Source organism: Chiloscyllium plagiosum, unplaced genomic scaffold, assembly GCF_037043375.1.
Source record: "Chiloscyllium plagiosum isolate Xiang-an unplaced genomic scaffold, Cpla_swu_hap1 HiC_scaffold_17, whole genome shotgun sequence".
Classification (NCBI taxonomy): domain Eukaryota; kingdom Metazoa; phylum Chordata; class Chondrichthyes; order Orectolobiformes; family Hemiscylliidae; genus Chiloscyllium; species Chiloscyllium plagiosum.
In genome coordinates this window covers 15,623,250-15,650,624 of record NW_028270155.1, presented here as the reverse complement: position 1 = coordinate 15,650,624, position 27,375 = coordinate 15,623,250, and the positions used below count along the sequence as shown (strand labels likewise).

The window sequence follows — 27,375 nt, the reverse complement described above, 5'->3', positions numbered from 1 at the left end:
TGACAACAGCCACTTTTGGAGATGTTAGGGCAGATTACCAAACTTTTGGTCAAAGAGATAGGTTTTAAGAAGGTGGAAGGTGGAAAGAAATAAACAGGTAGTGATATTGGTCTGAGAGATATGGGGGAAGAGGAGGAATTCCAGAGCTCAGTGCCAAAGAAGTTGTCAGCATAGATTGCCAATGGGGAGTGATTAAAACTAGGGGTGTGCAAGAAGCCAGAATTGGTGTAGTGCAGAGATTTTGGAGATTTGTATGGCAGGAAGATGTTTCAGAGATGGGAACTGTCGACGACTGGAGAGAGTTGGAAACAAGGATACTGATTTTAAATTCAAGATATTGCTGATCAGTGTGTCAACAAGCACAGGTGTAAATATATTTTTGGTGTGAATTAGAACCCAGGAACTAAAGTTTCGGAAAACATCAAGTTGATAGAGGGTGAACAATGGAAGGCCAGCAAGGAGTTACAGAAATTAGATTACTTACAGTGTGGAAACAGGCCCTTCGGCCCAACAAGTCCACACCGCCCCGCCAAAGCGCAACCCACCGATACCCCTACATTTACCCCTTACCTAACACTACAGACAATTTAGCATGGCCAATTCACCTGACTTGCACATCTTTGGACTGTGGGAGGAAACCGGAGCACCCGGAGGAAACCCACGCAGACACGGGGAGAACGTGCAAACTCCACACAGTCAGTCCCCTGAGGCGGGAATTGAACCCGGGTCTCTGGCGCTGCGAGGCAGCAGTGCTAACCACTGTGCCACCGTGCCGCCCTAACAGCGTGGTGTGTGATATGTGTGATAAGTAAGAAAGACACAGATCAGTGTTTCAGCAGCAGTTGATCTAAGGAAAGGGTGAAATCTATTGATTGTATGGAATGGAAATGGAGGTTGCAAGCTTGATGTAGACATGTAGCCAGAAGGTCAACTTAGAGTCAAATACAACACTAGGCTTGTTCATAATCTGGTTTAACTTTAGATAGTTGCTAGGGAGGCTGGAGATAGTTGGTGGCTGGAGAAAACAGTCTTCATGAAACTAAGCTCATAAGCTTTCATAAGTTGCTTGTTTATCAATTATTTGTCTTGTTTTTCATTCAACGCAAGTATGAGCAGTCTTTGCCAATCATTACTCATTCTCCATAGATGTTTAAAACCTTCTGTGTCAACTCTCAGTGACAGGATTCACTTTTTAATGTTGACAGTTTTGCATTCAGATCCATTTAATCTAATTTATTTTGGGTAAGAATCATCATTGTTTGTTCAAATGTTATTTTTGACAAAACATATTCCCCACACACAATCTCTATTCATTTTGCAGAGGATTCACCATCTGTCTTACTGTTTTTTTTCACTCTGTTATAAAATCTGCTTGTCACTGATAAAAGCCATCTTTTCCATATTGAGACCACTGCAGCCATCAGCACTGCAACATTTTAATAATAGTCAAACTATCTGGGCTCACAAGAAGTAAACACCTCAATGGAACAAGATCTTAAAATTCGTTTCAGAAAATAAATAGTAATCTGTGTAAACAATCATGACAGACCTGTCTGGAACTTTCTGTTGGTTGATGTGAGAGACAAAGATAAAGTAACATTTGCTTTTTCCTCATCTAATGCCTCTTGCCGTACCTTTGCAGCAATGTTTTTCTGACTGCAGCACTGCAGAGCAATGCATGCCTTCAAACCTGACTGCATTCCACTTTGCAATAAGCTTCCGTGTCAAGCCTCGAGTATTTAAAGCATTTAAGGGAAGCAATGAAATATTAATCTTGTGATCTGAAAAGTCTCTTTAAAACCGACAGTTATTTTCCTGAGTGCAGTGCATTTCGTGGGGGGATGGGGAGAGAGGAGGGGAGAGAAGATGAGACTCCCTGCCCTATCTGTTGTGTTGTGTGATGACGCTAATCCCTGTTGAGGTAAAATGTACCTGCAGTCAGAGTGATTTAGTATTCTTGAGGTGAAGAAATACATTACAGCATGGAATGATTTATGTTTTCATCAAACTGACATGAATCAAAGTTGCCTGCTGCTCAAGCTTTCAGCTTGTGGTCCTCAGGATACTGTAATGCCAGGAATGAGATGTCAATTATGTTACAAAACCAATTTCTTTCATGAACCATGCACCCCAAATATTAAAGCTACTAAGGCAAATTTCTGCAAGGAAACATTATGCAACTTACCACCCATCTATCTATACATATATATTGTCTGGGTGAGAACAGCCCCAACAACACTCAGGAAGCTCAAACCAGATAGAACAAAGCACCCCACCCACCACCTTCAGCTCCATTAGCAGCACACAGGGCTGGCAGTGTGCACCATCTATGAGGAGCAGTACAGCAACATGCTTAGGTTGCTTCAAAGTTGCACCTTCCAAAAGTATGTGGCACAATTGGTCGGCACATTCAGCCATTAACTGAAAGGTTGCTGGTTCGAGAACCACCCAGGAATGGACCCTCCGCTGTTTACTCTCCAGCAGCTTTCTTTGTGTGGTTCAGTGGCTAGCAAAGCTGCCTCACAGCCCTGGTGACCCGGGTTCAATCCCACCCTTGGATGTCTGTCTGGATGGAGTTTGCATGTTTTCCCTGAGTCTATGTGGGTTTCCCCTGGAGAGGTGCTCTGGTTTTCTCCCACAGTCCAAAATAATGTGCAGGTTAGATGGGTTGGCCATGCTAAATTGCCCATAGTGACCATCTGTACGATCCACTCCAGTAACTCATCATCCTGACTTGCAAAGGAACTTGGGGCTTTGGAGTAACTGTAGGGCCATTCAGTACCATGAACCTGCTCCACCATTTAATATGACAATGACGGATCTGGTTGTGACTTGGAAAAATTTCATTATTCTTTCACTTGTGTCATTCTCTGATATAAATCATCTCTTTTGTTTTAAAGTATTTAATCCACATGTGTCAAGTCAATATTTTACATGGAAGGAGTATTGCTGACTGTGCAATCTATGACTTTAGTCTCCACTTGGAATTTTGCTGATGCACCTTTTGGTCTCATTCATTTGTTCAATTAGATATCAAAGATGGCACTGTTTAAAATATGTTCTTCCAGGATGATGGCTACCATTGGTCTCCCCCAGTTCTGATGTTCAAAACCAACGAACTGGTCAATTGTCTTCATTGTTGCATGTAAGGCTTCCTGTGCAAAAATTGGCTGCTGGTCCCTTCACTCTCTCCCTACCTCTTCCTTTTTAAAAAATCTTTTGTTATTCTTTTGTACGATGTGGGGGTCGCCGGCTGTCCCATTATTTATTGCCAGCCCCTATTTGCCCCTTGAGAACATGGGGGTGAGCTGCCTTCTTGAACCACCTGCAGTCCACCTGCTCTGGGTTCACCAACAATGCCATTAGGGAGGGACTTCCAGGATTTTGACCCAAAAACATCACTTTCGATGGTTTACTTTGCCTGTAAATATTTAATTGGCTACACAGATATTTTTATTGGTGGTGGTGGTTTGTGTTTAAAAAGGAAAACAAGCAAAAAAACACAGTGATTTTGATGGTGGGAAAGTTGCTCAGTTGTACATGATAGCTGTCTGGGTTAAAAAAAATTTTTAAAAAGGCTTCTGCATTTGCTTACACAAAGCAATAGTGAATAGCCTTCAGAAGTAATTCATTGACTGAAGAACGCTTTTAGACAGCCTGAATGTATGAGAGGTGCTATTTTTACAAAGACAACCTCTTCCTTAATGGTTCAAACCTTTACATGGAAAACTTTTCTACCCCATTGGTGAACTCCGCCAGGACATTCCACAATAATGAGTCTCTTCAATCCTGAATTTCCTCAATTCCATAACTCTTTTAGAATCAGTCTGTTTTTCTTTGCCTTTTGGGAAGTAGAAGACAAATTTTTAAGAAACATTTTATTTCAGCATCATCTGAGAAGAATGATGGCCCTAGCTGCCTGCGTTTTAAGGTTTAAAATGTCCCTGACGTGACCTCCTCTTAAACATAAAACATGGTTTATGAAAAGAAAAAGGCATTTCAACCACTAGGATTTACAAATGGCTTGTTTAAAATTTTCCTTTTGCAGCTGTAGACCACCTTGCAAGACAACGCATTGCACGTTTGAGATGTTAAAAACATGGCCTTGCTGTTATTAGTGTAAAACCTTCAAGGAGCCCATAATATTATATTTGATGCAATAAATAAGTCAAGGATGCAAAAGGATGTTGGACAGATGCTGCCTGGTCTACTGTATGCTCCCAGCATTTTGTCTTTATTTCATTAAGCCCAGCAATGTAACTCTGATCATTACCCTTAATGGTTGATTGTATCGCAACATAATTCCACTCATCTGAGCTATCCAACTAATGATGCTCATTGTTTTTTCTGAGGTAGCTCTGTATCATTTGTAAAATGTATTGTAAGCAGCTCTGGCTGCTGCATTTTAGGAAAGATATATTGGTCTTGAGGGGTGTACAACATAAGTTCTCAAGAATGAAACCTGGACTTCAGTGGTTAAACTAAATACCACATTAAAAAAAATACAACTGATGATAAATTACTATTCTATTTTATATTCTAGTTAAGAATTATAAGAACGATTGCACAAATTAGGCCTGTATTATCTAGAATTTAGAAAGTTAAGAGGTGATCTGATCAAACTCTTCAAGAAAATAACAGGAAAAGATAATGTCGGCATAGTTCCAGGAGAGCATAAGACTGCTCTGTCATTGGAGAGAGATGACTGGTGGTGAGTTTAACTTGAGGGTCACTACACCTTAGGTGAAGAGAAAGGTTGAGAAGGAGAGACATTCAATCCCTCTACACCTCCATCCGCCATGACCAGGGCCTCCAAGCCCTCCGTTTCTTCCTCTCCTGACGTACCCAGTACCCTTCCACTGACACTCTCATTTGTTTGGCTGAACTGATCCTCACCCTTAACAATTTCTCCTTCGAATCCTCCCACTTTCTCCAGACCAAAGGGGTAGCCATGGGCACCTGTATGGGCGCCAGCTATGCCTGTCTCTTTGTTGGCTATGTAGAACAGTCCATCTTCCATAGTTACACCGGCACCACTCCCCACCTCTTCCTCCACTACATCGATGACTGCATCGGTGCCACGTCATGCTCCCGCAAAGAGGTTCAGCAATTCATCAATTTCACCAACATATTCCACCCCAACATAAAATTCACCTGGACCATCTCTGACACCTCCCTCCCCTTCCTGGACCTCTCCATCTCCATTAATGACGACCGAATTGACACTTTTTACAAACCCATCGACTCCCACAGTTACCTGGATTACACCTCTTCCCAACCTATGTCCTGCAAAAATTCTATCCCTATTCCCAATTTTCTCTGCCTCCACCGTATCTGCTCCCAGAAGGACCAGTTCCACCACAGAACACACCAGATGGCCTCCTTCTTTAGAGATCGCAATTTCCCTTCCCAAGTGGTTGAAGATGCCCTCCAATGCATCTCATCTACATCCCGCACCTCCGCCCTCAAACCCCACCCCTCCAACCGTAACAAGGATAGAACCCCCCTGGTCCTCACTTTCCACCCTACCAACCTTCGCATTAACCGCATCATCCGCTGATATTTCTGCCACCTCCAAATGGACCCCACCACCAGAGATATATTTCCTTCCCCACTCCTTTCCGCCTTCCGCAAAGACCGTTCCCTCCGTGACTACCTGGTCAGGTCCACGCCCCCCAACAATCCACCCTCCCCTCCTGGCACCTTCCCCTGCCACCGCAGGAATTGCAAAACCTGCTCCCACACCTCCTCTCTCACCATCATCCAAGGCCCCAAAGGAGCCTTCCACATCCATCAAATTTTCACCTGCACATCCACCAATGTCATTTATTGTATCTGTTGCTCCGGATACGGTCTCCTGTGAATTGGGGAGACTGGATGCCTCCTTGCAGAGTGCTTCAGGGAACATCTCCAGGACACCTGCACCAATCAACACCACCACCCCGTGGCCCAACATTTCAACTCCCCCTCCATTCCGCCGAGGATATGCAGGTCCTGGGCCTTCTCCACCCCCGCTCCCTCACCACCCGATGCCTGGAGGAAGAATGCCTCATCTTTCGCCTCAGTACACCTCCCCCCCCCCAATTTATCTCTCCACCCTGAAGGCTCCCTGCCTCTATTCCTGATGAAGGGCTTTTGCCCGAAACATCAATTTTCCTGTTCCTTGGTTGCTGCCTGACTTGCTGTGCTTTTCCAGCACCACTCTAACCTAAACTCTGGTTTCCAGGATCTGCAGTCCTCACTTGTGCCTATTTACACTGGCTGGAGATTCTAGAACTAGGGGCCATAGGGAATTAGGGCCAGACTGTTCAGAAGAGATATCAGGAAGTATTCCTACAAATTAATGGTTGTAGAGATTTGAAACTCTCTTCTACAAATGGCAGTGGATAATATATCAGTTGTTAATTTAAACCTGAGACAGATGGAGTTTTGTTAAGGAAAGTTATTTTGGGATATGGGCCAAAGGCAGGTGTATGGACTTAGGCTACAGGTCATCCACGATCTCATTGAAGGATGGAACAGCCTACTCCATGTTCCTCTGAAAATAACTCATTGTTCCTTCATTTAATTGTTTCTTTCACTGGAGAATTATCCCTAATCATTTTTTTATATTCTTCATCCTCCAAGTGAATGAGGAGGATGTCTGCAATGTTCTCCCTGTAGCAGACTAGACTACATTATAGAACTGCAATCTAATCTGTCTTCCTTTTGACTATAGCCACAATCATAACGTGACAGCTATCACTTGACATGTACTCCTTTTCCCAGGTGAATGGAAAAAGATTGTTCAGCTGGGCTTGGAATGGTGCTTTGCCATGATTCAGAATTTTGCCAGGAATTTTATTGTTCTTTAGCTGAATTTTCCAATTTCATTCCAAACCAGAGTAATGCCCAGATGATGAAGTGAGGACCGGAGTTGAGGATGTTTAAGCAGAAGACACAGTCTAGATTCAGGTGCTCCTCACAATGTTCTCTCCATTGACTCCGGTCCATTTTCCATATATTGGAGGCCTTCTCATGATAAAGGCAGACATTGATGACAAAAATATACAATGACCTCTGACATGTCAGCTTAACTAACAGGAGGAAGAAAGTGTTTGAGGACTAGGATTTCAAACCTAATATTAATATTAGCAGTGATACCAATGCTCTTTTATAGATATTTTTAAACAATTGGTTCAGACATATCATTACATACCTTGGGAGCAGGTAGCACTTGAACCCAGGTTGCCTGGCTCAAAAGTAAGCATATGACCACTGCACCACAAGAGACCTTCCCCCCCAAACACTTCTCCTCCACCTCCCAGGCCTCGTACCCTCTTATATGCTTTGGAGATTTGGACAACCTGGAACCTTCAGAAGATCCTCCAAATCCAATGGCAAGAAAGGTGGTCTAACCTCAGCCTACTCTTCAAGGCAACACAACCAGCATTGAAGCAATGGTCATTCAAAACATTGACCACTGGAGTAGAACATGGTGAAATGTAAGGTTAATTGTTTTGGTCATAAGGACAGAAAAAATGAAAGAAGCATAACATTTATAACGCTCAAGGAGATTCATACAAAAAACACAAAAAGCTACTTCTGAGTTACAGCAAATAATTAAGAAAGCAAATACAAAGTTAGATTTTATGCCAAGGGGATAGGAGTAAAAGAATAAAGAAATCTGTCTACAATTGTACAGGACTTTGGTGAGATCGCACCAAGAGAGCTGAGTGCAATTTATATTTCCATATATGAATAATGATATATTTGCATCAGAAGCAGTACAGCATAGATTGATTAGATTAGTCTCTGGGCTAACAGCATTGTACTCTGCTGAAAGGTTGAATAATTGGGCCAATGTTCTCTTTAGTTTAGAAGAATGGGATTTCTTTGAAGCATTCAAGATTGAGAGGTCGATACTGAAATGTTGTTTCCATTGGCTGGGGAACCTATAACAAGAGTGTTATATTTTCCTGTTAAGGGCCCAATCTCATTTAGTTTTGAGATGATGAGAAATTTCTCCATTTAAGGGATTGTCAATCCTTTGGAATGATCTACCATAGACAGTTATATATGTGACATTATTACATGCATTTAAGCCTGAAATACATAGACTTGCTGTCTCTTATGTAGTTAGGGATATGGGAAGCAGGCAGGAATCAGGAGTCGAAGCCAAAGATTAACCATGATCATATTGGGTGATTGAGCATGCTCGATGGGCCATATTGTCTTCTCCTCCAACTGTTTCTAATGTGCTTATGAAAGATTAGCTGTGCCAAACACGACCTGTCATTTGTGTGCCTGAAACCAACAGCACATGGACTACTGCAGTTCAAGAAGGCAGCTCACCACCACCTTCTCCAGGGTAACCAGGGATAGGCAATAAATACTGGCCAAGCAAGCAACATCAGGATTAACAGGAGACTCTTAAGAACCTCAGTGGTTTAGGGATGTCCTCAAAGCAACACTGAAGAACTCAAACATACTCACTAATGCATGGGGATCTCTGACCCATGACCAGTCAAAATGGACAGCTTCCTTCAGGAGGCTACTGAGCACATGAAGACACATTGTTGGAAACATAAAGAAGCAAACTTAAGGATTTTGGAGAGAATACCTAAACATCCAAACAATACACCTGTCCTCATCTGGCAGAATGTGCAGATCACACCTTATTCTTTCAGCCATCCATTATGATTGAGATGGGAAGAGTGCATTGTCGTTCTGTCGTCCCGCTACCTCATAGGTCACAGTATAACATTTAATTGTTTTTCCTGTTCCTAATATGTCCAATCATGTGGTTTCTAAGAATGCCCATTGAGAAAAAAATACTATTCCATTGTTCTCTCATTGGGGCGGCACGGTGGCTCAGTGGCTAGCACTACTGCCTCACATCGCCAGGGACCCAGGTTCAATTCCAGCCTTGGGCGACTGTCTGTGTGCAGTTTGCACATTCTCCCCATGTCTGTGTGGGTTTCCTCCAGGTATTCCGGTTTCTCCCCACATTCCAAAGATGTGCAGGTCAGGTGAATTGGCCATGCTAAATTGTCCATAGTTGTTAGGAGCAATAGTCAGAGGGGGTGGGTTACTCTTTGGAGGGCCGGTGTGGACTTGTTGGGCCAAAGGGCCTGTTTCCACTCTGTAGGGAATCTAATTTAATCTTAAAAAAATAAACAAATCAAACCTTCAGACTCAAATCCACGAAATTGATTAAATATAAAGCCAACAGAACATACCTCAGAACTCTTCAAACTAAAGTAGAAACAAATTGTTCTTGATTTCAAAGAGCTGCTTAAGATGAATATGTATATTTTCTAGTTATTTGGAATAAAAGCTGTCTGGTTTTGAAATTATTTCTGTTGCAGAAAAATGTATCAGTTTCCAATTTATTGAATTACTTCATAATCTGAAAAAATTGGATCAGGTCTCCCCTTAGACTTCTCAAAGAGAAAATCCCCTGTGGGGACACAATCTCCTTCACTGCTCTGTCTTCGAGGTTCTGGTATTCATCCTGTATCTTGTGTTGAATCCTTGCCAGTAAGACAATGGGTTGAATTTAGTGCAATCTGTGGTGGCAGAGAACATGACCACAGGGCTCACTTCATTGCAGGAGAGGCTGTTCTTTAGTCTCCCAGCAGTGGGGAAACTTCCTATCATTCAATTGGAGGGGGCTGGAGGGGGCTTTGGTGGAAATCCATCCACTCATGACAGATTGTTAATTTGGTTCATTACTGAGCCAATTAATTGAAAAAATCATTCTGCCTGAAGGAATTTAGTTGTTGCTGAAGGACAGCATGCGAGTGGTACAGTTTTGTTCTGCTTCCCAAAGGCCAACAGGGTTTGCTTAACACCTACTTAGAGGCAGGGAGAGGTATCCCAACTTTCAAAAGCATGCAGCACTCAATCATAGGACTTGGGATGGGAAATGTGGGAATGGCTGCTAGAAAGATACTAGCTCCTAGCTGTCCCCTAACACCATCCTTGCCTCCAGCACCTTCCCTGTGCTCCCCTCTCTAATGACCTCTTCCATTTGAGCTCCCTTTGAGTCCAGGGTCTATCTGCTGAGCTTGGTGAAGTCCCTGTGAAACACTAGAAGCAGCCACCGCTCCTGATTTTGCTGCTGGCCTCTGATTGGGTGCAATTTCTATCACAGGACCCTTGATCCCTGGGGAAGACCCAACACTCATAGACACTTAATTCAGTCAGGTTTAGAAGTGATGCAGTGTTTGCAATTCATTATCCAATCAGTGGGCTCGATCCATGTCAGAGACATTGAATTCTATCCAATATTTCTCTGAAAGGAATGACCAAAATCACCAAAACCTGATGCAAAAATTGCTGCCATATCCCAGATGTGGCATTCATTTCATGAACAGAGGCATAAAGTTGTAGAGATGTACAGCACGGAAACAAACCATTTGGTCCAACTCATCCATGCCAACCAGATATCCCAACCTAATCTAGTCCCACTTGTCAGCATCCAGCCCATATCCTTCCAAATCCTTCCTATTCATATACCCATCCAGATGCCTTTTAAATGTTGCAATTGTACCAGCCTTCACCACTTCCTCTGGCAGCTCATTCCATATACGCACCACCCTCTGTGTGAAACACTTGCCCCTTAGATCCCTTTTAAATCGTTCCCCTCTCACCCTAAACCTATGCCCGCTAGTTCTGGACTCCCCCACCCCAGGGAAAAGACTCTGTCCGTTTATCCTATCCATGCCCCTCATGATTTTATAAACCTCTATAAGGTTACCTCTCAGCCTTCGATACTCCAGAGAAAACAGCCCTAGCCTGTTCAACCTCTCCCTACAGCTCAAGTGCTCCAAACCTGGCAACATGCTTGTAAATCTTTTCTGAACCCTTTCAAGTTTCACAACATCCTTCTGGTAGGAGGAAGACCAGAATTGCATGCAATATTCCAAAAGTGGCCTAACCAACATTAATTCAATAGTAACCTTCGGAATTGTACATATCCTTGTAAACAGCAATACTGAAAACCTTGAAGAAAATCAGGCAAATGGGACAGGTTGGGCAGCTCTATCAAAGAGGCAAAATAAATATTTTCCTTCTATGCTTTATGATTCTATACATTCTAGGTATAATTTTAAGGTTGTCTCTTATAATTTAGTCTTTGCGATGCAACCTTTTGTTCTATTTGCACTCTTTACTACCTGGGAACATTGGCTTGAATATCATGATGACCTTTCTAGCTGCATTTCAAAATCACACTCCTCATCTCACAACCAACTTACCAACTTGTTCTCCTCTGAATTCACATACTGTCTTAAATCTTCATTCTGTAGATCTCATCATTTTAGTTGTGAAATTTCCAAGGGAATCTTCCTTTATCCTCCCTTAATTTATCTTGGGGAACCAGCTCAATCAACATTTCTCTGGGATCCTCAGCCATCTCCATTGAAGTGGAAGATTTAAAGAATCTTATTAAAGCATTACCCCATTTGCTTTTCGATCAATTGCATTTAATACTTAACTTGCACGCATCCAAGTTCTTCTGTATTTTTCTCTCATCATTTGCCCGAGCTCACATTTTAGTATTATCCGCAAAACTGGACACCTTTGAACTGACTCCCACCTTAAACGTTTGTTGTCAAAAATGAAAAAGCTGTGGCATACCAGAAATTAATGAATTCCTGTAGATTTCCCATTCATACTGTATATTTTATTCTTCCTGATGCAATTTTTTTTAATTGAATCAATATGTTTCCATTCCATAACCTTGAACCTTGTAAACTCTTTCTTATTTGTTCATTCTTGCAATGTGGATGGAACTGGCTGCACCAAAATTTATTGTCCATTCCTAATTGCCCTTGAGAAAGTGCTGGTGTGCTGGTGGGCTATATACCACTGCACCAAACACCATTTTAAATTGTAGGTAAACAGTGTGCAATGTCTTACTTTTATGCACAAGGTCAATAATTTATTACAAATATGGAATAATTTGCTGAACAGAACCTCCAAACTCGAATGGCATGTTCGTTGTCTCCTTTATTTCCAAGTCTCTCACTGTAACTGCATACGTTCTTCAACATTGCTTTGAGTAGTTTTCCCACAATTGTCATGATAGTTATCATTCTGAATCAGGCCTTTACCTGATAACTGTTCAAAATTAACTTACATTCATTTCAACTGATTTGTTCTCATTAATTTCTTGCTATATTTTGAAATAATCGTGTGTTAACCTGATCATTAATATTCCACAAACCTCAAATACATTTCTCTTTAATCACTGTTGTTCTTAAAGGCTATTTTCCTCTGTTAGTGAAATAAATCTTGTACTTTTCAGTACTCTTTCAAGTCCCTATCTTTCTGATGACTGATTTTCCCAACTTTGACGATATGGAGAATAATTGCTGTATCGTTTACACATGTCAACAACAACTTGCATTGTGTAACACTTTTAACATTGTAAAATGTCCTATGACACTTCAAAGGAAGCTTGCCAAACAATATTTGACATTGAGCTATGCAAAGGACATATTAGAGCTGTTGACTAAATGCTTGTAGTCGGAATTCCTTCAATAAATTTCCCATTTTCATGTTGCTGTGAGCTAAAACACATTTTCCTGGATATTTGTAGAGCTATGAGCAAAATGATTGGAAAAAAATGTTTCCAAACCTCTGAACATGCACACCAGACACTTGGTAGACCTTTATAAGGCTATTATTGTCAATATTTCTATGACTATTAGCAATAGAACTTCAGGTTCAGGGGTTCAGATTTACAGCAAGAACATGAGCTGGAAATTTGAACAAAAAATTGCATTTATGTAGCACCTTTCATATCTATGGGACACCAGATATCATGTAACAGCAAACAAAATACTTTTCAAGGTTATTATCGGAAAAATGCTCTCCATGTTTATGCACAGCAAACTCCCACAAAAGCAATGTGATAGTGATCAGATATTTTATTTAGTGATATAGGTTGACAATTTACAATTGGCTGATCATGAAAGAGCTCACCTGCTCTTCTTCAAATAGTGCCTTTGGGATTTTTTACATCCCCTTTGAGAGAGCAAACAGCGACGTGTTTTAATGTCTCTTCTGAAAGATGTTACATCTGACAGTGCACTCCCTTGGTACTGTGTTTGGGAGTGGCAGCTCACATTTTACACTCCAGTCTCTGGGGTGAAACTTGAATGCATAGTCTTCTGACTCAAAGGCAAGAACGATAGCAGCCTGAACCTCAGCTGACACGGGAGTACAGCAACAGTTATAGTAGGTTAAATGTTTTTATAGAAGTGAGCTAGAAAACATTGTTTGTCTGCCAAGTATTCAGATATGACAAGCCTTATGAAACTGTCATCATCCACCATCATCAGAGTAGAACAAAGTACAATTTCTTGGCTGTTTTGCCTGAGTGACATAGCCTCAGCATCTTTGAGACTGCTGTGAAGCTTTGGAAATGTTTTACAAAACAAGGGGAGTAACCAATTTGAGGTTAGCTTTAATATTAGAAGATGGTTTACAATGAATGATGTCAATTTATATCCTAACTGTTGTGGTGTTTAATTGACAGCCAATTTTATTTTCACACATTATACGCTGTATCATTTTTCCTTCTAATGATGGCACTGGCATGCAGAGGCATAGACCCAATGCATACAAACCTTCTGTGAGCGAGCGAATGTCTGTAGACTATTCATTTATAGAGTGCATCGCTGCAAAGACCATTTCTCATCTGACGTCCACACATGCTTGCCCTCAGCCGCCATTGGTCAAAGGTCATAAAATGGGAATCATGACTGATCATGCTCATTCAGAGTCCCAGGATAATGGGACTAGTTGTCATACTATCAGAACCTCCTCAGGAGGTTTGCTCTCTCAGCACAGTGTGGCCTTCATACTTGGCACTTTTGCCTGTGTCTCATGCCACAAAATGTATTGAATCTACCAAGTGAGCTGTGGTGGTTTTAATTTAGATTTGGATGCACTGGAGAAGGTGCAAATAAAATTTACAAGGATAATACCACAACTGAGATTTTTTAACTATTAGAAAATACTTCTGAGGAACATTTCTGTAAAGACAAGGCTCCAACATGACCGATTTAGAGTTTTACAGCATGACAAAAGGCCCTTCAGCCCATCATGTCTGTGCCAATCATCAATCATCATTATTCCAGTCCCATTTCTCAGCATTTGGCCTATTGCTATGATGCTTCAAGTGATCATCGAAATACTTCTTAAATACTGCGATGATCTGCTTTGCTACCACCCTTTCAGTCATTGTGTTCCAGATACCTACCATCCTCTGGCAGAAAACATTCTTCCTTAAATCCCTTCTAAGCCTCCTGCCACTTTACTTAAATCTATGACACTTGTTATTGATCTTGCCTATGAGAAAAAGTTATAACAATCAACTGTATCTAAGTCCCTCAAAATTTTGTATATCTCATTCAGATTGTCCATCAGCCTTCTTTGCTCTGAAAAAGCATGCTCTCTGCTTCAGAGATGTTTCACTAATAAATGAATCTGATAGGATTTCCGTCAAGAAGACGGCTCTGCTTTGGGAGTTCCAATACGAGGGAGAAACAATATATGAGATGGTCACTCATAAATTTACCAAAGAATTCAGGAGAAACTTCCTTACCCAATTTGATTGTGGGACTCAATACCTTGCAGTCTGGTCTTTGCAAGTTCATGCTAAATGTGTACATGAGGAAAAAAGGAATAGAAGGATAGATAGAATGAGATGAAATAGAGTTAGGAAGCAATTTGTGCACTGTATCAAAAACTAGTATTAACCCTGTTGGGTCAAGTGGCACTTGCTTTGCTTTAAAGTCAATCTTAGAATTTATTTCATGAGAAGTTAGATGACCCAGCTCAAAGTTTACAAGCCACAAGGATAAGAACGGCACTTGAGTCATAATAGGCATTTCAAAGCAGCCTCCTTTGAAACTCCGTTATAACTTTAACATCTTGTTAAAAAAAAAGAAATACCTAACCTGATATTTTGGACATCCACATTAAACAAGTAGTCACTCAGCTGACATCAACGTGGAACCAATCAGTGAGTGGCTACAGTAGAATTAACATGGATAGGATTTCTTTCTCAGCAGGAGGCACCTATTTCGGCAACCATGGACATTCTATAAGATAGAAGTGCGGTGTATGAGTACGCTAACAGCTTCTTTTTGAATAGGCTTAAAATCAAAGAATGATTTGCGTCTAGAATTTCTAAGTTATTAGTGACTCAAGCCTTTGCCAAAACTGTAATGTTAGGAGCTGGCTTCACTCAGCGACAATTGGATATTTTAGCTCCTGAATGTAATAGACCTATGGGAAGCTCCATGGTCTAAATGCATATTGTGTTTTTTTCCTTATGCATTTGATGTTTAATTGATCCTCATCACTGCATCCACAATGGCTCAATTGAGTAAAGGCTTTGCTTTCTGTGGAACTTTGACACTCAGATGAGAGGCTTGATGAAAATTTCTTACCATTTAAACTGATGTTAAATGAGGTGTCATAAAAGGAACAAATATTGGATTCAACACCTCAGGAGCAGACAAAGGGAAGGGGCAACAGCCTTGCTGACTGCGGTCTGGTAAATGTGACTGCAACATATCTGTGAATAAGGAAAGCTTGGAGAAATTGGGACTGTTTTCCTCAGAGAGGAGAAGCTATGTGGGGATTTGATAGAGGTGTTCAAAGTCATGAGGTGCTTGAACAGAGGTCAAAAGGAGAAACTGTTCCCACATATAAATGAGTAAGAACCAAAGGACACAGTTTTAAAAGAAGCAAATGTGAACTCAGTCAGGGATAGGGTCTGGAATGCACTATCTGGAAGTGAGTTGGAGATAGATTCAATTGAGGCATTCAAGAGGATATTGGAGGATTACTTAAATAGAATCAACACGCAGGATTATGGGGATAATACCGGAGATTGACACTCAGTCAAAGTGCTCAAGAGAGCCAGTGCAGAAGCTAGAGACCAAATGGTCTCATCCTGCACCCAAAGAAATTCTGTGATTTTGTGATATGTAGTTGATAGGTGAGAACAGGATTGGCCACAAATCCTGATGTTCAAATGTCTGTTAATGCTCATTGTGAAAGCTTATGCTAGAGGGTGGTCCTTGGATATATCAGGCATTCATGGGGTCATAAGGACATGAGAACCTAAGGACTAGGAGCAGGAGTAGGCCATCTGGCCCATTGAGCCTGCTCCACCATTCAGTAAGATCATGGCTGATTGTTTCAACTCCACTTACATCATAACCCTCACATCATAACTCTTAATTCCTTTATTGTTCAACAAATTATCTATCTTAGCTTTAAAAACATTTCCTGAGGAAACCTCAACCACTTCGCTGAGCAGGGAATTCCATAGATACACAACCCTCTGTGTGATGAAGTCCTAAGTCTGCTCGCCCTAATTTTGAGGCTATGCCCTCTTGTGCTAGTTTCACCCACCAGTGGAAACATCCTCTCTAGTTCTTTCTTGTCTATTCACTTTAAAATTCTATATGTTTCTATAAGATCCCCCCCCCCCCAATTCTTCTAAATACCAATTAATATAATTCCAGTCCACTCAGTCTGTCTTCAAAAGCCAACCTCCTCAACTCCAAAATTAATCGAGTTAACAAGGACTACTTTCTGCAGCCTGTCGAATCATCTACAAACCTCAGCAATCGACCTTGGCAGAGAAAATTGATGAGAATGAAAGAGAAATCTTGCATTTATATAGTGCTTTGCTCATGTTCAGGCTGTAATACATCTAACTAATGAATTCAATTTTATGAAGGAAACAAGGCAAGCCATTTGGCTACAACAGCTTCCCACAAATCACAATATTATTCTAGATGGATGATCTATTTTATTGATTTTGACTGAGGGATGCATCTTGGACAGTACACTGGGAAGGACTCCTTGGCTCTTCTTGAAAATAGAACCATAGGATTTTTCTTACATTCAGCTTGGAGAGCAGATAAAGACTTAGTATGACATCTCAACTGAAAGGCAACACCTCTAAACGTGTAGGGCTCCCTTGGCACTGCAATGCAGTGTCAGCTGGGTTTTGACGCTTAATTTAGTGTGGCGTGGGACCATGAACTAACTTTCTGACTCCGAAATAAGTGCACTACCAAATGAACTGCAGCTGATGTGGATGAATGAATAGGTTTTAGGGGGCTGGGTGTTGCTGTGGGTTAGACAGCAGCCAGTAGACAGTAGACAGCAGTACTGGAATCGATGCTTAAATCTGATCTCATATTCTATGATGAAAGCTCCTTCTATTGATACTACATACATTCAATGTGACATGGAGTTTGAGCAGCAGGTCCAGACAGATATGACTGCAAAACCTCTCTCAATTTACCACAAATAGGCAATGTTGCATTGGATAGGGAAAAGGGAAGGAATCATCTTCCAAATGTGAAGCAACTTGTTTGTCTGAGGTTGGGATGCAGGTATGTTGTTGAGAGAATTAAAGAGAAAGCTATACTCTGTGTTTCCATGTGTTGTATTTGCCTCGGGATGCTAAGATGCTCAAAAAGCATTCTATTTCCCCAAGTATTGAAATTCTTCACCCTTGAAGAGCAGAAATTAATGAACTCACAGTTTTAAAATATTTTCTTTGGAATGTTAGTTTATTGAAATTTCTCAACTAATGAAGCAAATGTTGGCTGTCTCGCATATCCTTTACCATCCTTCAACGCTGCACATAAACAATGGTCTTTTTGACTTGATCTGGTAATGGACAGTGGTCAGATTTCATGGTAAAATCACAGCCAAAGATAACACTTTACTCCATTCCCTACAATGTCAAGAGAAGTGGTCTGGACATTAACTGAGGTAAGAAAGGAGAAAAAAATCTGACATAAAGATTGCCATCTGTTCTGAGGTGTTTCAAATACAGAATTACGGACAGATCAGTAAAGGTCATAGTAGAATCTTCCAGCTGGATTACAAACCTGGCTCATTTCCTTTCCTACTGGAATTGGTCCTATTTATTTACATTTAAAAACATGTCGACTCAGGCAAATAGGCGCAGCTTGAGACGGTGGCACTTTAGTCAAGGTGGGTAGAAGGACAAATGTCATTGTATCCAGATGCATTCAAAATCTAACTGCACATCCCTGGAATTTCCTTAAAGCAACAACACCTCTGCTTCTATATTTTTTGGTCTCTCCAGATACACCCAACATTTTTGTACTCACAAAGGAAAAAATCTTTGCATTTATATCATGGCTTTCAGTATCTCAGGATGTCCCAACATGCCTTATGAGCCTAGAACGAGAGGGCATAGGCTTAGGGTGAGAAGGGAAAGATTGAAAAGGGACCTAAGGGACAACTTTTTCACGCAGAGGGTGGTGCATGTATGGAATGAACTGCCAGAGGAAGTGGTGGAGGCTGGAACAAATTACAAAATTTAAAAGGCATCTGGATGGGTTTAAGAATAGGAAGGGTTTAGAGGAATTTGGGTCAAGTGCTGGCAAATGGCACTAGATTAATTTAGAATATCTGGTCAGTATGGACAGGTTGGACTGAAGAGTCTGTTTCGGTGCTGTACATCTCTGTGACTCTATGACTTCAAGTGTGTTCACTTTTGTCAAGTAAGAAATAAAGCAGTTAATTTGCAGTCAGGAAGTGCCCATAAATAGCAATGATGAAATCATTTTTTTTTAGTCACTTTGATTGAAAGATAAATATTAGCCAGGATATTGGGGAGGCTCTCTCTCCCTCCCCCCCCAACATTCCCTGCCCACTACATTTCTTCAAACAGTGGACAGAGAATCTTTGAAACCAACTGAGAGAAGGTAGAGACATCTCCATAAATGCAGTGCTCCCTTTTTGAAAAATAATTGTTCTTATGCTGTTTTAACTCAAATGTAGTTAACTGTTTGGTCAAATTAAGATGTATCATACTATTTCCTTTTATAATTCACTAATGTTCAGTGCCCCCAGACTCATAAGCTCCTCATTTCCCTCTGTACTTCATTCTTCTTGTAACCGTCAAGTGTTTAGAAGTCAAACTTCATTTTTAATCACCTACTTATGGCTACTTACCTTGCTTTCTCTTCTATTCTTGGCGGTTTCATGGATAATAGCCTTAGCCTTCCTGCCCGCTTTCTTGATAACTGATGATCCTGCCACCTTTCTGTGCCAATCTCTGACTGTTACCATCACTGAAGGAAGTGCAGCCAGATGGTTTTAGAACCAGAGGTCATGGCTATTCCTGCTCAATTTGAACCAAAGAATAGTACTCTACTTGAATTTTTAAAATGGTTCTTTGATCTGGAGGTTGATAGTGCCAATGTTACTGGAAAGCAGCAGAAGGTAGAAAGCAGATTAATAAAGAATATGCATAATAAGGATTAGGTAAAATTAGGAAGACGTATCCTGATCTTTTTTAGTTCAAGACCATGATGTGATTGTCAACTAAATTTGCAATTGTCCAATTATCCAGGACCATCTTACAAATGCCAGCTCCCGAAACGAGTGATTCAATTAGCTGCACTTCCTTGCTTTTTTCCCCACAGCCCTGCAAATAGTTCATTTTCAAACTAAAGGTGTTTCTTTGTATATTAGTTTAAGATGTGTTGGTAATCATCTGCAGATTACTTAGTGATTTTCCTCTATCCAATACATTACCCAACACCACTGAGTGCCAAAATATAGAATCCAACCACAATTGATTCCATAACTAACCCAGAAAAAAGGCTAAAGTGCTGCTTTAAATAAAAACAATATGTAAAATGTGCCAGATAGCGATTACTCATTCTCGGCTCAGAAGTTGTAAACCATGGGAGCTTTGCTTGAGCATATTGTTTATGACATGAATATTTAGTTAGATTAGTTTCATTACTGCTTTGTATTTGCTGTTAGTTTTCCATTAACTTGTGAATATAATTCATGGCCCTTTAGGTAGTTTTGGCTCTGGCTACAAAACGTCTAGTTTTGAATTCTGTTCCATGATTCTACTATTTTATGGCAGAGCCAGTTAGTTTACCAGTTGGAGCAGTAAGATAAAGCAACATTGTGATATTTAAACAATTACAAGCAGTTTAAAAAAGAAAGACATTGTTGTGTTAGGGTCCAGTTGTTGTCCACAGTTGCTATGGTATTTTCTGATTAATTTAAGTCATTGGGTCAGATACTCTCAATCATTCATTAAGCCATTCACAACCAACCTGCACCATTCAGAGTAAGCACATATTTCTATAAAGAATACTTCAATGTAACATTCTCCAATAAATGACAAAAATAGAAATTGTTTCTGGAAGATATCCCTCACACTCTGGTAGACAATCCAGCATTGTACTCACTCCTTAACACTTTCTCACCTAATGCTGATGCATCACAAGTACAGAAAACACTCTTCATAACACAATTACTAATGTAAACTCTCTGACAGGGAACTGATATATAACACTCCAACACAATTACTATTCAGTATAATATGTTGTGAAAGATAACAGTACATAAGTCATCTCTATAAAGACCCTTCCCATTCTGTGAGACTCAGGCCATAACATCCAACCAATCGAACTAGCTCAAAGGTAGAAGACAGAGGGTGGTGGTGGAGGGTTGTTTTTCAGACTAGAGGCCTGTGACCAGTGGAGTGCCACAAGGATCGGTGCTGGGTCCTCTACTTTTTGTCATTTGCGTAAATGATTTGGATGCGAGCATAAGAGGTACAGTTAGTAAGTTTGCAGATGACATCAAAATTGGAGGGAAAGTGGACAGCAAAGAGGGTTACCTCAGATTACAACAGGATCTTGATCAGATGGGCCAATGGGCCGAGAAGTGACAGATGGAGTTTAATTCAGATAAATGCGAGGTGCTGCATTTTGGGAAAGCAAACCTTAGCAGAATTATACACTTAACGGTAAGGTCCTAGGGAGTGTTGCTGAACAAAGAGACCTTGGAGTGCAGGTTCATAGCTCCTTGAAAGTGGAGTCACAGGTAGATAGGATAGTGAAGAAGGTGTTTGGTATGCTTTCCTTTATTAGTCAGAGTATTGAGTACAGGAATTGGGAGGTCATGTTGTGGCTGTACAGGACATTGGTTAGGCCACTGTTGGAATATTGCGTGTAATTCTGGTCTCCTTCCTATCGGAAAGATGTTGTGAAACGTGAAAGGGTTCAGAAAAGGCTTACAAGCATATTGCTAGGGTTGGAGGATTTGAGCTATAGGGAGAGGCTGAACAGGCTGGGGCTGTTTTCCCTGGAGCGTCAGCAGTTGAGGGGTGACCTTATAGAGATTTACAAAATTATGAGGGGCATGGACAGGATAAATAGACAAAGTCTTTTCCCTAGGGAGGGGGAGTCCAGAAATAGAGGGCATAGGTTTAGGGTGAGAGAGGAAAGATATAAAAGAGACCTAAGGGGCAACGTTTTCACCCAGCGGGTGGTACGTGTATGGAATGAGCTGCCGGAGGAAGTGGTGGAGGCTGGTACAATTGCAACATTTAAAAAGCATTTGGAGGGTATATGAATGGGAAGGTTTTGAAGGGATCTGAGCCGGGTCCTGTTAGGTGGGACTAGATTGGGTTGGGATATCTGGTCAGCATGGATGAATTGGACCGAAGGGTCTGTTTCCATGCTGTACACCTCCATGATTATGACTCAATCTCATACGCCCCTTCTCGTTTCCAAATCTGGCAACTGCAACTTTAGCTGTATAAGCGCTAGGCTCTGAAATTCCCTCCTAACGCTCTCCACTTCTCTACTTCTTCTCCCTGTAAGTTTCTCCTTAAAGTCCACTCCCTATGTTGAAAAACCCCTGCCAATCAGCAAAATCTTAGCATCTCACCACTGTCTCATTTAACAATTATCTCCAATCTGTGTCCTCTGATAGAGCTATTATTTACTCTTATTGATTCTAATAGCCTGTATTAAATCTAGTTTGATGTATATGAGACACAATGAACTCACTGGAGCAAGGATAGGTGATGGCTTAGTGATATTATTGCTAGACTGTAATCCCTCAATCCAGACAGTGTTCTGGGGACCTGGGTTCAAAGCCCAACATGGCAAGAAATGGAATATCTCACCATGCATCCTATCTGGATCCATCACAGCCTGGGATGGCAACTATGCTTCCCAAGACTGCAAGAAACTGCAAAGAGTTGTGAACAGCATAGTCCATCACGCAAACCAGTTTTCCATCCATTGACTCCATCTACACTCCCCACTGCCTTGGGAAAGCAACCAGCATAATTAAAGACACCTCCCCCCCTCCCCCCCCACCCCACCCCCCCCCCCCCCGACGTTTATACTCGCTTCCACTCTCATCCACTGGGCAATAGATATAAAATTTTGTATACGCATGCAAGCAGATTCAAGAACAGCTTCTTCCCTGCTGTTATCAGACTTCTAAATGGATCTCTCAAATGTTAATTCTGATTTCTCTGCACCTTCTCTGCAGCTGTAACACTGTATCCAGTTGTGCTACCCTGATGCACTGGGTACAATCTGCCTAAATCGCACGCAAAACAACACTTTTCACTGTATCTCAGTACATTTGATAACAATCAATCAATCAATATGATTGTAATAAATATCTGGAATTAAGAGTCTATTGTTGACCATGGAACAGAGGTGCTTGCCTGGTCTTGCCTGCAGAATGAGAACAATGTGGTTGGCTTTTAATTGCCCTCTGGACAATTAGAGATGGGCAATACGTGGTCAGTAACATCTGCATCTTGGAAGTGATTATAAAAGAATGTTGGGAAGCAGTATTTCCCATCAAATGTGGAAATGTGTTTCTATCTGTGCTTGGCAGCGTGATCAAAAACCAAAGCTGAATGAAAGGTTGACTCCACCGGTTAGAGTGGAGCTCTGACAGGGAGCTGCATGCCTCTTTCGATATATGAGAAAGCATCCTCATACATGATCCCCCAGATACTGCTTTCCAACAGCTGCCATCTCAAGTCTCACAATTTCTTCACCAACGTTTAGCTAGACATCTGACTTCAGCCTAGTGAAAAACACCATGAATGGCATTGTATTTGGCATCTACCATCAACGATAGCCCACATGCCACTATGATTCTGAAACAACACCTCAATGAATGTAAGCTATCAAAGAGTCAGCAAGATAATCGATATTTGTTTTAAGGGGATGCGCTGTCTACCTATATTAGCTGTATTACATCGAATCCTGCCCCCCCCCCCCCTCCCCCGTCCCCTCCACCCCACCCACCGTTTTAGATCCAAAAATGGAAGCTAAGCAGTAAGGAGCAAACTACGAAAAAATACATTCCTCAGAATGAAGTACAGAGACGGAGTAGGCCTTTTCTGTCGCCCAGAGAACAGTATGCATGGACGGAGTGTGTGTGCATGAGTGTTCAGCAATGCAGATGGTACTGCTTAAAGCAGCACCCCTCCCCCACCAGTCTACCTCCCTTTAACCTTTCTCGGGATGGAGCCCAGCACCTGAACAGTGTATCTTGTAAACTTGTACATGATGTCATACGGATGGTTTGCGCTGTTCATTCAATCTTGTTTATGTGTGACTTGAAGGTTGATGGCTGTAACAGATTGTGATGGCAATCTCTAGTGCATACGCTGTGTTGGCTGCCAGTTCTGATAATGTCATTCATCCCTGGTGTCTCAGTGGTGAATCGCTTCACATAGCAGCAGCTCACGCTGATGGAATGTGCAGCACAGATCCCTCACAAAATATTCCTGAACCCATTGACAGTAAATACATTATGGAAATTAACCTCCAGTTTTAAGGGTAGAGGGGCGAGGACAAGGTACTTTTTTCTCCCCCCATCTTCTTGGCAGTAAAGTCCAGAATGATCCCCTGGTTTAGTTAGAGCTGTTTCATTCTCAATATTAATTTGACAAAACAAAAAGAAAATGAACATGTGTGGAAGGGATACAGTTACTTTTCTGAGGAGTTCCAAGCAGGCTCAGTTTCTGGAATTCATATCAGTTTGCTGATGAAAGTTTGTATTGTAACAGATTTCAATGTCCTTGAAATGATGCAGTCAGATGCTGATGCCTGAACATTTAACTGCACTTTCATGCAACCCCACTTCAGTTCTGACCCATACAATACATCTTAAGATAACATGCAGTGAAATTCAGTACAACAACAATGATATTGCAAAGGGTCAATTCCAGGCTTTGGATTAGATTAGATTCCCCACTGTGTGGAAACAGGCCATTTGGCCCAACAGGTCCATACCGACCCTCCAAGGAGTAACCCACCCAGACTCATTTCCCTCTGACTAATGCATCTAACAGTATGGGCAATTTAGCATGGCCAATTCACCCTGACCTGCACACCTTTGTGACTGTGAGAGGAAACTGGAGCACCCGGAGGAACCCACACAGACACGAGGAGAATGTGCAAACTCCACATATCCAGCTGAGATGCGAATCAAAACCGGGACCCTGGCGCTGTGAGGGAGCATTGCTATCCACTGAGCCACTGTGCCGCCTGTAGATTTGAGGAAGTATGGGGGTAGTGTACTTCTTCATTTCACTAAATCTACAACTGAAAATTGCCTCTATCAAGAATGCTATTCTTTCCAGAGGCACCAGCAGTGACTGCAATGTTACCCCAGTAGCACTTAGCAAATGGATGTTGTGCCTCCTCACATATATTCATTGTCCAGAGGTGATGTGAGGAACTCATTCTTTCATACAATTCTGATCTGTTCCTATATACATTCCTTATTATCTTTGTCTCTCTTCCTGTATAAAGCTGATTAGAGTTACATAACAAGGGCAGAGAAATTGGGGTTATTCTCTTAAGGTTAAGGGGCGACTTTGAATGAAGTGTTCAAACTTATGAGTGTTTTTCAAAATCTCTATCATGTCAAGTGGTTACCAGGAGAGCTGAGTGCATGACCTTAAAGCCTCCCTGAAAAAAATGCAATACTCTCACAGAGTCATAGAGTCATACAGCATGCAAACAGACTCTTCGGTCCAACTCATCCATGCCAACCATTTTTCCCCAACTAAACTAATCCCATTTGCCTGCATTTGGCCCATATATCTCTGAGCCTTTTCTATTCATGTATCTGTCCAAATGTCTTTTAAATTTTGTAACTACACCCTCATCTACCACTTCCTCTGGCAGTTTATTCCATATACAGACCACTCCCTGTGTGATAAAGTTGCCCCTGAAGTGCCTTTTAAATTTTTCCACTCTCATCTTAAACCTAAGCCCTCTAGTTTTGAACTCCCTTACCCTGGGGAATAAAATGCTTGTTATTCACCTCATCTATGCTTCTCATGATTTTATTAATCTCTATAAGGTCACCCCTCAGGGAATCTCTTGACCAAGATTGCAAAAAATGGAGGTAGATGCATCCATGAAGAAGGCAAATGGCATATTGGCCTTCATAGCAAAAGGATTCAAGTAAAGCAGCAGGGATGTCTCACTGCAATCGTACTGGGCCTGGGTGATACCATATCTGGAGCACTGTGTGCAGTTTTGGTCTCCTAATCTGAGGAAGGACATTCTGGCTATTGGGAAAATGCAATAAAGATTTAGCAAATTGATTCCCAAGATGATGAGGACAATGTATGAAGAGAGTCTGGATCAGTTAGGACTGTATTCTCTGGATTTTAAAAGAATGAAGAGGCATCTGATAGAAACTGATAAAATTCTAACAGGACTCGACAGAGTAAATGCAGAAAGAATATTCTGAATGACCAGGGAGACCAGAACCAGCATCACAGTCAAAGGATACAGTGTAAGCCATTAGGACAGATGAGGAGAATTTTCTTCACCAAATGTGAGCCTGTGGAATTCTATGTCACAGAAAGTAGATGAGGCCAACACATTAAATCTTTTCAAGAGGGGTTTAGATGTTTTTTGTTGGGGCTAAATGGGTCAAAGTATGGAGGGAGAAAGTAGGGAGATGGTATTGAGTTGGAAAATCAGCCATGATCATTTTAGATGGTGGAGCAGGTTCGAAGGGCCAAATGGCCTAACCCTGCTTCTGTTTTCTATGCTTCTGTGTGAAGGTACCATCCGTTGTGAGCATCTCCTTCAGACCCAGGTGGAGACCAAGTGCAAGCAGTGGAAGAAGCATGCAAAAGCCCAAACATCCCATGCATCTGCCTCTTCAAATACCATCTTCCCCATCTCTGGCAGGGTGTGTGGACCCAGCATTGGACCCTCAATCGTGGGTGGCACGGTGGCACAGTGGTTAGCGCTGCTGCCTCACAGCGCCAGAGACCCGGGTTCAATCCCCGCCTCAGGCGACTCTCTGTGTTGAGTTTGCACATTCTCCCCGTTTCTGCGTGGGTTTACTCCCACGGTCCAAAAATGTACAGGTTAGGTAAATTGGCCAGGCTAAATTGCCCGTAGTGTTAGGTGAAGGCGTAAATGTAGGGGTCTGGGTGGGTTGCGCTTCAGCGTGGACTTGTTGGGCCGAAGGGCCTGTTTCCACACTGTAAGTAATCTAATCTAATCTAATTCTGAGGAACTGCTTCAGAAGAAGAGATAAAGTAGCAACTATTTCCACTGGCAGAGTGTCATTACCTGAAGGACATAGAGGTAAGGTAATTTTTGTTTATTGAACTCTGATATAATGGAATGTATTGGGCTTGAAATAGACACAGAGTATTATGGTTAGGAAGTGAGATAATATCTGCGAAATGTGTAGAACCCTATGTGCAATTTGTCCTGCATTCTTTATTGCATGTTTTTAAACCAATTGTGAAGAACACATAATACTTGAAAGTATTTTCCCCTTCAGCCAATATCACTAAAAATGTTGTGAAGAATCACTGGACCTAAAGTAATAATTCTGATTTAGATTAGATTCCCTTCAGTATAGAAACAGGCCATTTTGCCCAACAAGTCTACACTGACCCTCCCAAAGAGTAACCCACCCAGACCCATTCCCCCACACTATATTTACCCCTGACTAATGCAGCTAACTCTATGGGCAATTTAGCACGGCCAATTCACCTACCTGCACACCTTTGGATTGTGGGAGGAAACCCACATAGACACAGGGAGATCGTGCAAACTCCAAACTCCTGCCCGAGGCAGAAATCAAACCCAGGTCCCTAGTCCTGTGAGGCAGCTAACCACTCAGCCACCATGCCACCCAATGCCCGGTTTGTCTGCACAGCTTTTCCAGCAATTTCTGATTTTGTAATTGAAAATGTTGTTTGTTTCAAAAATGGTAAACAGGATTATCTAAACAGCTTTGGTGAGGGACCTGTCCATCACTCTGGACTTTGATAAAGTGGAAGCAAGTAAGAAAGAAGGCAAGATAAATCTGACAGCAGCGCTTAGGAACCATCAAGTTTATGTTTAAATCAACTATGGATCAGAATATAGGCACTGGCCACTCAGCCCCTTGATCCTATTCCATTATTCAGTGGGCAGCGACTGAACTGTAGCCTGACTTAATTCCATCGCTCATAAAACCTTGTCTAAC

General features: G+C 41.6%; 1 protein-coding gene and 1 long non-coding RNA gene across 5 annotated transcripts in view; one reads left to right on the top strand and one right to left on the bottom strand.

Moving 5' to 3' along the window:
* The window catches only part of mafa (MAF bZIP transcription factor a), a 360,209-nt gene that overhangs the window by 249,701 nt on the left and 83,133 nt on the right, over nt 1-27,375 (bottom strand). The window lies entirely within an intron of this gene.
* The window catches only part of LOC122558227 (uncharacterized), a 67,065-nt gene that overhangs the window by 38,821 nt on the left and 869 nt on the right, over nt 1-27,375 (top strand). The window lies entirely within an intron of this gene.